General features: G+C 40.9%; 1 pseudogene; it reads right to left on the reverse strand.

The window, feature by feature from the left end:
• Window positions 1–9,745: 9,745 nt before the first annotated feature.
• LOC137774120 (large ribosomal subunit protein uL18-like) lies at window positions 9,746–10,593 on the reverse strand (annotated as a pseudogene).
• Window positions 10,594–13,877: the final 3,284 nt, after the last annotated feature.

A 13,877-nucleotide genomic window follows, 5' to 3' on the forward strand; every position in this document is an offset into this window, starting at 1 on the left:
AATTGTCATTACTGCAGCAGTAGATACTTTACATATATTACCTGTACTCTTTATGATAACCCAGGAAGGAATAAAGTATCTTAGAAATTGCAGAAGTTGGTGACAAAACAACATCTCCCAGATTGCCGCTTCTATCAAGAAAATGATGCAAAAACAACTGGTACATAATTTGCAAACTTCCTTGTATGATTTTAAGTCAGCCTTAGCCATTTCCCTGCTAAGAATCTGTAGTAGGTCTTCACAATTGAATCAATGCTGGTTAAGCCTTAGTAATGATCTGTTTTGACCTTGCAAGACTGCAAAGCTGTGACCTCAGGGGGGGAGGTAGGTGCTGTCTCAGCAACTTTAAACCTCCCTCCAGCATAATTCTTTTCACATTGCCCTGTGTTCACTGGTTTGCCTTTCCCAGGAGACTGAGCCAGGTCATAGTCACCTTTATATCCCCAGAGCCTGGCAAGGTCCACCTCCCAGTAGGTGCTCGAGAATCTTGGTTGAATGAATAAATTAATAAAAGTTAAAAGTGGAGAGATTTCAACTCAGCATAAACGTGGAAGCAAGGGAAGGAGGGAGGGAAGGAGGAAGGAAAAAAGAAAGGAAAGACTGGAGGAGGGAGGGAAGGAAGGAAGGGAGGAAGGAAGAGGGCAAAGCATTATGGAAGTGGTTATTTCTCTAATACAGCAGAGTTTATTTGCCCATCTATTATCTGGATTTAAAAGTCCCAACTCTAAGATGCTATGAATTATTGAACACCTATTAAGGACTTAGAGCTCCGATGGTTACCAGAAGAAAGGGAAAGTGAGAGTTTAGCAAATAGACATTAGACACAAAAGTTATCCTCTGGAGCTTACAATTTAATTGGGGAACTAAAATTAACACATGAAACAGTCAAAAGACAATACATCCTAGCATGTAATTAGGTTCTAATTTACTTGTTACAGACAAAATTGTAAGGTCAGAAGGGAGGAACTGTAGTGTGAGCTGGAGGAATCAGGGGAGACTTGTCGGAGATTTGAGACTTGGGCTGCCCCCTGGAAGGATAACAGGGAAGAGCAGCAATCTCAGTAAGGACAGAGGCAGACAGGAGTCTGTTCAGAGATCACTGAGACCAATTTGGCAGTGGAGAGAAGCGGGCAGGGTGGAGCCAAATCACTGGTGGCCTTGGAAGTCAGCCTAAGGCCTTTTTACAGGATGTGGTAGCACATAGAAGCAGCCAGGAGGATGTCTTGGGCAGGACTCACTTCCTAGTCTTTCTTTCTCTTCCCCGTGGATGAGAGTGACTTGCGTTGGCTAGAATCACCCTATGGGTGATGAATTTCCGAGAATGTGGCAGATGAAAGCGGTGGTGGCAGCAGCACCAGGCAGCTCATTCTAGTTCCCAGATGGTGCTAAATCTAGGCCAGGAAGCGTCACTATTTCCCCAAATTCTGTGACTTCACAAGTTGCCGGAAATGGGGTGGGGATGGGAATAAAGAGCTTTTCTCCACTGCCTCAGAGGGTGGTATTTTACAAGAGGCATATGTGCTGGCTTCGATCTGAGATGGCTTCCACGTGTGCGCCTCTTCTCATGAGTGATAAACCAATCAGAGGAGTATCCTCTTGGCAAGACAGCCCAATGCTGGCTGATACTACCTTCCATCTTTCTAGATCATTCTGATTTTACATAGATACGTAAGTATGTGTTTTTTCTATCTATCTTCTCTGAAGATAGATCCTAAACACGCTTGATGGAGTATATAATACTGGCTTTCCACGAAAATGAATTCACCACAAAATTTGAGCTATCACTATAACACCCTGTAATATCAGAACAATAACTGCTTGGAGCCATTGCGATATTTATAAAGTATCAGAGCTTTAACAAAATGAAAACATGACATAAAAGAAATGCCCTTCAATTTTTATGCAAATTTCTCGATTTGAATAAAATAAACATTAAGTTTACATATGCAAATTAATTCTAACTAGCCATGTTTTCATACTTAGTTATTAACCACAGTTTTCTTTTATGTCTCATTGAAATTAGCCCTACCATTTAAAAAATATTAACAAAAGAATGCTTTAAATGCTTTAAATTTTTATGCATTAATTATGAAATATTATCCAAATAAGAAAAAAACACATATATTTGAAAATATACTATAAAACAATAAAGAAATAATTTTTTGGAACTAATTTTGTGTTAATTTGAGATTTTACTAGAGATCAGAGAAACCATGTGTATTTGTGCCTATCTCTGTTATGTATCTGTGATCCTGCTGTGTTTGTCTATGCCTCCATCCTTAGACTAAGTTTTAGGATGATTTCTCATGAGAACATTAAAAAGGATCTTCCACCAATGAATAGAGTAGCAAGAAAATGTTTGGGGGGAAATACTGAGAAGCAAGTCTGATCTTTTGTTTTATATACCAATGAGTAATTATTGATATAACAGTTTTAATTAAGGTAACTTCCACAGCCTAAATACATTTCAAATCGCATTTTCAACAAACATAAAGTAAGGGCCATTGCTTGCAAAATCCATTTTGCAGGTAGAAAAACTGATCGCAAGAATAAATGACTTGTTTAAAGACAGGTTGTCAGTAACAAAATCAAACCTAGCTGTCTTCACTTTTAGCTCAAAGTATTTCTCATTAACCCTCATTTATGTCCAGGACCCACTACTGGACAAGACCTCACTTTGCCCAGAGAAGGTCTCACAAGAGAAAAACAATGGATTTTAGGATATATCTCCCTATTATATACCCCCTCTTTTAATTTATATAGGAAATTAAACCACTGGTTCTTAACTATGGTTGATCATCAAAATCACCCATGAGACTTTAAAACATGCAATGATCAGGACCCACACCAGAGCCAATGAAATATAATCTCTGGAGGTGAAGTTCTTTAAGACTTCTTTTTCAAGAAAAATAACATATGTTTACTAATCAACTGCCTGACACACTTCCATATTGCTTTTTATTTCCTGTTTGGAAATGTCCCGAATCTCATACTCCTCTTTATTTATTATATTTTTTGTCATTTCCATTGTCTACATTTTCTGTCCCTTTAATCTTTTTAAAAAGCTCCCCACCCCAAAGAAGTTTGATGATCTTGAAGACTGGGAAAGGAGATGATATTAAAAAATTTCTAAAACTCTCTGTTTTAGAATGAAAGAATGAAAGGAAAATCATTTACTGTGGAGGTGTCTTATCATTTCATCAGCATTTTTGGAGATGGTTGTTGGGAAAGAAGATTCACAGATGAAACAACACAAAGGAAAACACATACAAAGAAGAGATCATTCGTACCGAGGAAGAAATAGACCCAGCTATGCTAGCTCATGTTCAAGTGTTACCCTGCGACCTGTTTTAATTCTCTAAATGGTACTCTTAAATGAAAAAAATAAAAAAGGTCTTTACAGGGAAGAATGGCCATCACTGAGGTTTCTTTTACCCTCTTTGTTGCACACAGTTCTATTAACCAGGGTTAGAATAGGATTCATCCAAAAACCTAATATGATGAAACAAAACAACAAAATTACAAATCTACCATTCCTCCAGAATGCTTGGTAGAGAATCTGAATTAACCCAACATTGTGATAAATTGGCAATAACGATGTTTACTGTTTCATACAATGTATTTAACAGTAAACATATTCTGAATATAATTTTTAAATTTATTTTTTTATTCAGGTAACACTGGTTTATAACATTATATAAGTTTCACGTGTACAACATTATATTTCTACTTCTATATACACTACAGCTGGCTCACCACCCAGAATTTAGTTTCCATCCATCATCATACAGCTGATTCCCTTTACCTATTTCACCCTCCCCCCGAATATAATTTTTTTTGAAAAATCGAAGAAGTCATATCTTTAGTTCTCATTGGGCAATTCTTTAGGTACAAATGTACCCACACAAAGCTGGCATGAAGTGACTAAGCAGAAATGCCTGTGTTTTATCTGCCCTTTCCATCACCACAGCAAGCAGAGGACACAGTTGACAGAGAGTGCATACGTGTACTCATATTCATTTAAGAATAGGTGCTGATTTTGCGTCAGGCACTGTGCTAGGCAATGGATTTACGGCTGTGAGCATAAGTTTTGGTCCCTGCCTTTCTAATACTTACATTCTAACTACAGAGACAGAGAACCATGGCATTCAAACTGATAGTGGAAAAAAGCAAAGCCACTGACTTAGTCTGCTCAGGCTGCTATCACAGAATACCACGACTGGGGGAGCTTAAACAACATTTATTTCTCTCAGTTCTGGAGGCTGAAGTCCAAGATTAAGGCTTTGGCAAAACTGGTGTCTGGTGGGGCCCTCTTCCTGGTTTGCAAACAGCTGTCTTCCCCTTGTATCCTCACATGGCCGAGAGAACAAGCTCTAGTCTCTTCCTATAAGGACACTAACCCAGCACGGCAGGGTGAGGGCCGGGGAACTCCATCCTCATGACCTTATCTAAACATAATTACATCCCAAATCCACCTCCTGATACCGTCCACTGGGGGTTAGGTTTCAACACATAAATTTTGGAGGGACAAACACGAAGTCCTTAACAGCCATCTAGACCTGTGTTATCCAACAAGATAGCCACTAGCCACGTGTAGCTACTGAGCTCTTGAAGGGAGGTTCATCCATATTGAGATGTCCTGTAGTGTAAATTATACAGCAGATTTCAAAGATTTAGCAGGGAAAAAAAAAAAAAACACTATGGAAAATACCTCATGAATAATTTCTTATATTGTTACCTGTTGAAATGATAATATTTTGGATATATTGGGTTAAATAAAAATATTACAATTTATTTTGCTAGTTTATTTTTACGTTTCTTTAATGTAGCTATTAGAAAAATTAAAATTACTTCTGAGGCCCACACTTACGTCCTGCATCATATTTCTGTAAGACAGCAGTGGTCTAGCCCCATGGTTCTCAAATGGAGGCGATTTTAGCAGACCAGCTCAGATCACTCTTTCAGACCCCTGGTTGTCACATGTCACCAGCATGTTCATGAGTAAGAACTAGAGGGTTCTCTCAGAACCCTGAATAGATGGTTTGAAGTTTAAGGCACATACTTATGGGTCTGAGTATCCACAACAAATATTCACAACAGATCCCCTTAGGTCTCATGTTAAAGAACTTATTGCTTATAATTCTGACTAGATGGAACCTTCCATAATAAAGATTTTAGAGTTCAAAATGAACCACATGTGGTAAATGGTTCATCTCAGCGAAGTTTATTTCTGCCTGAATGTGCCATATGTTTTAGAGAAGTTAAGAGATTTGGCTGAAATCAGTCCCAACCCTGTAACATTCTGATAATTGCTTTTCTTTTGAAGGTGTGCCTGATTTCAACTGATTTACTTGCCATGTGTTTTTTTCTTACTGCCAGGCAATAAAGAGTTCTGATTATTTCAGCTTTCTGGATGTTTGGATTTTTAGCAAGGAAGTGTAACCATACTTGGATGCGACGCATGACATATTTGAAGCTGTAGGATCAAAGGGTTTTGGGACTTGGGCTAAATATTTAGAACCCCTACTTCTCTATTTCCATCCTGATGCAAGAGAGAAGCCCAGTGCTTATCCCTGAAGTTCTTCAAAAATAACAGTAGGGGGCTTCCCTGGTGGCGCAGTGGTTGACAATTTGCCTGCCAATGCAGGGGACACGGGTTCGAGTCCTGGTCTGGGAAGATCCCACATGCCGCGGAGCGACTGGGCCCGTGAGCCACAGTTACTGAGCCTGCGCGTCTGGAGCCTGTGCTCCGCAACAAGAGAGGCCGCGATAGTGAGAGGCCCGCGCACCGCGATGAAGAGTGGCCCCCGCTTGCCGCAACTAGAGAGAGCCCTCGCACAGAAACGAAGACCCAACACAGCCATAAATAAATAAATAAAATAAAATTAAAAAAAATAACAGTAGGAAAATGAGTTTCCTTCCTTTGTCCCCAGGGATGGAAACCTACTCCCCACCTTCCCCACTCCAGTGTCTCATCTGAAAACTCTACTTTGTTCCTCCAGATCCACAGGCCCTGCTCACCTGAACCTCTCCTTCTCAAAGTGCAACCGTTGCTTTGAGATTTAAATAAATAAAGTTTTCTCATGCATGCATTAGCATTTTTACATCCAGGCCACCTCGGATTATTTCTTTTTTTAAAAATTAATTAATTCAGTAATTTTTTTGTTTGTTTGTGTTGGGTCTTCGTTGCTGCGTGGGGGCTACTCTTTGTTGTGTGGGTTTCTCATTGCGGTGGCTTTTCTTGCTGCGGAACACAGGCTCTAGGTGCACAGCCTTCAGTAGTTGTGGCCCACGGGCTCGGGAGTTTTGGCTCGTGGGCTCTAGAGCGCAGGCTCAGTAGTTGTGGTGCACGGGCTTAGTTGTTCTGCAGCACATGGGATCTTCCCAGACCAGGGCTTGAACCCGTGTCCCCTGCATTGGCAGGCGGATTCTTAACCACTGCGCCACCAGGGAAGTCCCCCGATTATTGCTTAAACAGGCACAAAGTGGTGTGCCCTTATAGTCACAGTCTTCAAAATTTAGGCAAAAATGAGGCTCTACTTGGAAGCAAAAGCAAATTGGTTAGTGATCGGGTGAAAGAAAATTATCTTGTCATAGAAACCACTTGAGGAAGACCAGGACTGGTCTACAAATACTGTGCTGCATCATTAAACCGCAGGAAGAAAAAAAAAAGGAAACCACATTACTTTACATAACTTTCAAACCTCATGTAACCTCCCAGGCCCTCCCCCTTAGTCAGATGCATCATCTGCCTCTAAAGCACAATAATTTTCCAGAGTAAAACACATCGAGGAAAAGTTCCTATACTTTGGATTAAAAATACACATAACTCATTTATATTCTAGGTGACGTATGACTATGTTGAACAGCAGGGAGAATAGCATATTGAGTTGGCATATGTCACAAATACTCCAGTTCTCCTTCTGGGTACTTGGTAGAACTGCATTTTCCCACCCATTTGAATTTAGACACAGCCATGTGAAGATGGCTAAAAAAATACGAGCAGAAGTGATGAGTGTCACTTCCGGTCAGCTTTGAGAGGAAGTGCTCATGGCAGGGTGTATCAGCTCGGATCTTGAGTGAATTAGATAACCAGAGTTCTTCTGAAGACCTAACTTTGAAGATGTAGCCTGTGATGTTAAGTCCTGGAGACTTGGGTTTTTTCATTACTACAGCATCTATCTATTCTGACTAATAAACACATCACTTAGAATCTAGTATCTTATTTTTACCTTCTGTGTCTTCTCAAAATATCACTTACTTTCTCCCAGCGTAACAGAGGAAAGAGAATTCTAAAAACAGACTTAAAAAGAATCACTACAAAGAAAAAAGTATATTTAAAGCACAGAAAGTATACTATGAGGGAAGAAGAGGGTGATCGTCTGACAATAGATATTGTTGCTGCAGTGGTGTGTGTTTTGATTTCATAGTGCCACTTCGCTGTGTTGAGCACAGTGATTTGGCTCCATCTTTTCCCCAGGCCAATTCAACAGTGTTACCACAGAATGATTTTTAGTGGGTAGTTCTTCCATGCCCTGCTTTTGGTTGCAGCTAGTTTTCCATCATGTTTTGATGTTTGTGGTCCTTAGTTGACTCTGTTAGGATGGAGACTACCAACGTGAAGAACACCTGCAGTGTCTGAGGCTCGGCGTCTAACTTTTCATGTGCTTTTTTTTCAATTCTCCCACTGTGTACTAACCACAAGTATGCAAGCTAGAAGACTGAATACTAATCAAAAGGGAAAACTGGGTTGGTTGTGGCTTAAGGTGTTAGTAGGAAATTCCTCCAGCTGCTGGGGCATTTGTTGAACACATGACTACTGCTGGCAATGGCCGATGCGCTACACCAGCTGACTACCAATAACTGGGAAGTTTAGTTATTTTCCTTTTTTATTTCCACTTAATTTGCAGTTTTATCAAAATGAAATGTGTACTTAATTTTTAAAAATCAAACAGTTCTACACAGCCTGTAATGAAAACCTCTATCCGTCCCGACCCCAGATTTACACTCCTTGGATGTCCATTTTAAAATCCATTCACTGCTTTTGTCGTCATGTTTCTAAACAACCTGCTTCTCTTGTGTTGCTTGCTTTTTCAGATTTACATAGATGTAATGATTTCCCACTGTAGAACACAAAAACTTCACTTTACTGCATTAACATCCTCCTGTAGATATACAGGCACACATACGCATAGTATCAATTCATTTTTGCTGTGTAACAAATCATCCCAAAATGTACTGGCTTAAACCAGCCATTTACGTACTCACGATTCTGTGGATCAGCCGTTTGAACTGGACTGGGCTGGGCAATTCTGGTCTTGGCTGAGCTCATGGTCAGCTGTGGTCAGTTACTGGGGTGGCTGGGGGCGGGCTGGCTCACCAGAGTGGCCTCAGCTAGGGTGGCTCTTCCATTCTCCACGTGGTCTTCCATCCCGTAGCAGGTGAGGCCAGGCATGTTCACACAGAGGATGGGCAGGGTCCTGAGGGTCCAAGTGGAAGCACATGCAGCTTCCTGAGGCCCAGGCTCAGAACTGGCTTTCTGGTACTCCCACTTCATTCTCTCACAAGGCCAGCTGGATTTGAGTAGAAGAGGAATAGACTCCACCTCTTGATGGGAGATGCTATAAAGTCTCATTGTGAAGGATACAGGGAGAAGAAAATTGTGGCCATTTTTGCAATCTGCTACACACAAGTAGTATATGTACACATAGGTACTTTCCCTCGTCACCATTCTCTTTACATAGACATATCATATGTCACCAGTCAGAGTTAAATGAGTATTTAATATTGACCCTATTATAATGATGGACGTTTACTTATAACTATATCTCATAGTGAACTAGGATTATATTTTCTTTCTTACATGAGGATTTTTGCTCTGATCCTCAGAGTAAATAATTGTCTTGTTTTGAGTTGTTTGCCAAAGCTTTTCTATGTGCTTGCCAGTTATTCAGCTCCAAACTCTGCAGTAAGTATACATTTCCTAAGAACAACAGATGAATGATCAATTTCTTCCCCCACCCCCTTGGAGTCATCCCTCTGGAGCCCTCCATCCTTCTATTCAATCTGGACTTGGTCTTCTCTGGCCCTGTTGCATAGTAATCACTCTGAGGTTCCCTTGGCTACTTTCTTCTGTAGAACGCCCTGTTTCTTGTCTACTGGTGTCCTCTTTCTTTCTCCTTATTTTGGAGGGTATTCTCTAGTAGGTTCCTGGAAAAGGGTGCATAGGCGGCAACTTTTTGAGACTTTGAATGTTTGAAATGCTACCCCACCTGCAGACCTAACAGCGTGGATGGAAATTCTAAGGTGGAAATTATTTTCTTCAGAATTGTTAAGGCACTGCTTTTCTACTTCCAATATTATTTTTAAGACCTCTGAGACCTTCTGATGCCTGATCCTTTGTCCGTAATCAGGTTTTCTTCTCTAGAATTTTTTAGAATCATCTCTGTTACTGGACTTCTGGGGAAAAAAAGACAATGATATATCTCAGTGGGGCTCCTTTTTCATTCATCTAATTGCATGTTGACTCAATCTAATAACTTTTCTACTTATTGTGGGACTTCTATTGGATATCCTTTACAGATTATTTTTTTTAATCTTATTTTCTCTTATTTTAAAAACTGTTTTCATTTGTTTTACTTTTACGAAGGTTTTTGTTGTTGGTGGTGGTGGTGGTTTTTAGCTTCTTTGTCAATAAGTTTACTGTCTTTATCTGAAAAATCTTCATAGACAATTGTGGTTTGATTTATCTCTCAGTGGTCCACTCCTGAGCTCTGAGGCAGCTTGCCTTCTGAGCTACTTGATCTTTCTTCTGAGCAAGAGACATTCTGGAACAGTTCCAACTCTTTTTTTTTTAACTTCTTTCTTAGGCTTCTTCTGATAGGCCGGATTCTCTCATACAGTAGTATAGTTTTTGTGTACATCTCCTCCATCATGTCTGAAGCTATGTTGTTCTTCATGTATTGAGAGAATTGTTTCTTGTTAGCATCTTCATCATCTTCCATAAGGTAACTCATATCATCTGCAACGTTCTGAGCCACAATGTGCTTCTGAGGTACTTCTGCTTTGAATTCCCTGCTTTCTGAATCGTAACCAGGGAACAATTTGGTACTGTGAGGCATTGATAAGCCTCCATCCACAACTCCCCTCAGAGCCCCAAAAACTTTACTTCCAGTGGTAGTTCTGGCAAAATTTTAGTTCAAATAGCAGGTGAAGGTAGCAAGCTGACCATCAAAGCTTTCCTCATTGTATTTATATCTTGTCCCTGCAAAACCAACTGAGAAGCCTGCGGGCCAGCAGGAGGCCAGGACAATATGCCGCAGCATATCTGTCAGGCCAACCGTCACACCATGCTTTGGGAGTTCATGATCATTATCTTCGCAGACTATCATATGCCCTTCTATTCAGGCATAAGAGATTTGACAAATGATATCTCTGTTGGTTACATGGATGATCATTCTTTATTTGGTTGTGTTGTACTTAACTTTTGTCCTGGATTACCAAGTGTTTCTGAGCATAGCAATCAATTTTACCCTCTTGTTTTCTTTTAAATTTTACTTGGTATCTCTTAAAGTAAGACCTATTCTTGATATCTTTAACAGAGATCCATGTTGATGGGTTGCCATTGACCTCTTTTTTGGAGTCTTTAAAACTTTATTTCTCTACCATTCTATTTAATATTTATTTATTCTGTTATATTTTTAAATTCTAAGAGTGCTTTAAGTCTCGTGAATGTTCCTCTTCAAGAGCACTCTGTTCTTGTTTCGTGGATGCAATATCTTCTCTTATTTCTCTGAGAGTTTTGTTTGTTTTTTACATTTTCTTCTGCTCCCTGAATGGTCTCTTCCCTCTGTGGTGTTTATTAATTTTGAACTTTGCCTTTATGTTAGATATTTCCTTCAAATATCTGTTACTCCTTGACTGTCCATTTTCAAGAGAAGTCCTAAAAAGTTAGTGGCAGAAGTCCTAAAAAGTTCCTGTCTGAGGAATGAAAGTGTATGTGTGGGATTTGCAACAAATGAGATTCACTGTAGGGTGATCAGGTATTTTGTTGGGCTCCCCCAACAGTCTGTGTCTGCACTAGTTTTCTATTGCAATGGTAACAAATTACCACAAACTTGGCTGCTTAAAGCAACACAAATTTACTATCTTACAGTTCTGGAGGTCAGATGTCTGATTCTGTCTTGCTGGGCTAAAATTAGGTTGTCGGCAGGGCTGCATTCCTTTCTGGAGCCTCCAGGGAAGAGTCCATTTCCTTCCCTTTTCCAGGTTCTGGAAGCCACTTGTATTCCTTGACCTTTGGCCCTCTTCTTCCCTCTTCAAAGCCAGCAACAGTGGGTCAAGTCTTTTTCATATCACATCACTCTGACCTCTTCTGCTTCTCTCTTCCACTTCTAAAGACCCTGGTGATGACACTGGCCCACCTGGATAACCCAGGATACTCTCCCTATTGTGGCTGGCTGATTAGCAACCTTAATTCCATCTGCTACCGTAACTCCCCTTTGCCATGTAACCTAACATAGTCACAGGCTTCAGGGATTCGGATGTGGACATCACCCTTACCACAGTTACCCCAGTACCTGTAGACACTGTCTCCTGGGCTGATCCATTTACCCAAAGAGGAAGGCTCCTTTCTCCTGCCAGTGCACATGCAGCATTCTGGGGCTCAAATGTTGCTGGCGGTGCCACTAGTTGGTCTGCAGATGCCCCTCTTAGCCTCCCTGGTTTCTATTTGTCACGAGTGCCCTCAGCTGTGTCCAGTATTCCCTTATCCAGAGCAGTCTCACTCAACCTCTTTTGAGAAGAAACCTTCAGTCTTGTACTGAGTTGAGAAGGTAAAGTCACTGGCAGTGCAGGATACCATGGGGAATCCAGGTCCAAGTATTCCTTAAACAGATTTTTAATCACTCCTCCTGGTGTCAGTCTTGCCCACACCCCTTTGGGGGCAGCTGGTGCCTCTACTGCGGAGACTCTTGGGGCCTCGGTGGCTCCATCAAACCTGAGTTTTGGCTTTGCTTCTTACAGGCTCTTGCCATTCAGCTTTCTCCTGTCTAGTAAGTCAGTTATTGCCCATCCATCTGCTTTCTGGCTTTCAAAATAGTGCTATTTCCTCTTTTGTTCCCATGGTCCTTATTGATGTGTGCTTTTTCATTCTCTGTCATCTTAGTGGGGCTTCGAGAGGGAATGGAGATTCGGTCATGTTTTGTTTTGTTTTGTTTTATCTGCCGTGTTTAGCTAGAAGTCCCTATGGTTTGTTTTTTGGGAGCACTAAGTAATTGTGAAACCAATTATACCCTTTGTGTTCTGTATGACAATCAGTTTCTATTAGTTTTCACTAAACACCAGTGACAAGAGTTCTGAAATTTTTGTGTTCCCTATGAAGGAAAAGAAAGGAAGTAAAGATGGCAATTACCAAGTGGCCATCTCAAAATAGTAATGTCAAAACAGGTTTCTTTGCCTCATCTAGAATAGGTGCTCAATAGGGCATTTGTATGAATTACATGCTGCCTAAAACGTACTCCAAGAATCAGGCAGGTCCAAGCTTTAATCCCAATATCTCTGAGCACAGGCCTGTGCAAACTGAGTTGTTGTTGAATAAATACTGATGAATTCATTAGCTGTTTTTCTTAAGTTGAAGCTAGAAAAGCAGCTCCTTCTCATTCTAAATGTCTGAAATGAAAAGTGAAAAGTACCACACCCTAATCAATTTCAATGAAGGCAAAATATTGAATTCCCTGGAATGCATCAAACAGAACTTTGATATTTTATATACTAGTGATACTGCCTGTAGTAAATCAGATAAATCATGTATAGAAGATGTAGATTTTATCACCTCCTAGTTATGTTATATTAATATGTCATTCTCTCTCCTCCTTCCCCCAAAGCATGCTATTTCATTAATTGTTTTACTTTCTCCTGATAACTTCTCTCTGAGGACTGAAAGCTTGGCCAACTACTGTTTTGACAATGCAGGCGAATGGGATGGAAACATCATCCAGTTAGAGGCAGAGTGGTGGTTACAATCTCAGTCTCCTTCTCTTAGCACTACGGCTCTTTTCACAAGTATTTGCTGCCCCTTTGGGGGGCCTGTAGTTTGTTCCATGTAAATATAAGAGGTGCGGGGAGCTAGCAGGGGGTTACTAGGGGCCTCCGGGCAGCTAGCAGTTTGCTCAGACCAACAGCCAACACAGCTACGTGGCAGGCTCCAAATGAGGACTTTGGCTGCTCTCAGAAGGCTTCTTCTAGCCCTAGGCTAACGTCTCCACTGTGTTGGGCTTTCTTTGTTGACACCTAAGAGCAGCAGCTGCGTCCAGCACCACCGTGACACAGAAACTTGGTTGTGTTAGCGAGGCCGACCTCTGCTCTGAAATGCTCCTAATTAGCTGTTAATACATGACATCTTCACACACACACCTCAGTGCAAAGAACAGCCAGTTCAACCCATGCATAGAAAGCTGACGACAAAGGTGAGAAAGAATGAATGGTTATGATACATTTTGTTCTTTCAGGGTAAAAGAAAAATATTTGATGAATTGTATATTGTAGTACTTTGTTGTCCCATATTTATGATTCCAAACCTGAGATCTCATCTGGACTGCTGGGTGGCTTGGAAAACAGAAGAAAAGATATTTGTTTTTTTTTTTTTTTAAGTTTTTTTTTTTTAATAAACTTTTTTTTTTGGCTGCATTGGGTCTTCGTTGCTGTGCACGGGCTTTCTGTAGTCGCGGCGAGCAGGGACTACTCTTCGTTGCAGTGCGCGGGCTTCTCATGGCGGTGGCTTCTCTTGTTGCAGAGCACAGGCTCTAGGCACGCGGGCTTCAGTAGTTGTGGCACACGGGCTCAGTAGTTGTGGCTCGCGGGCTCTAGAGCGCAGGCTC

The sequence above is a fragment of the Eschrichtius robustus genome, chromosome 12 (assembly GCF_028021215.1).
Source record: "Eschrichtius robustus isolate mEscRob2 chromosome 12, mEscRob2.pri, whole genome shotgun sequence".
NCBI lineage: Eukaryota > Metazoa > Chordata > Mammalia > Artiodactyla > Eschrichtiidae > Eschrichtius > Eschrichtius robustus.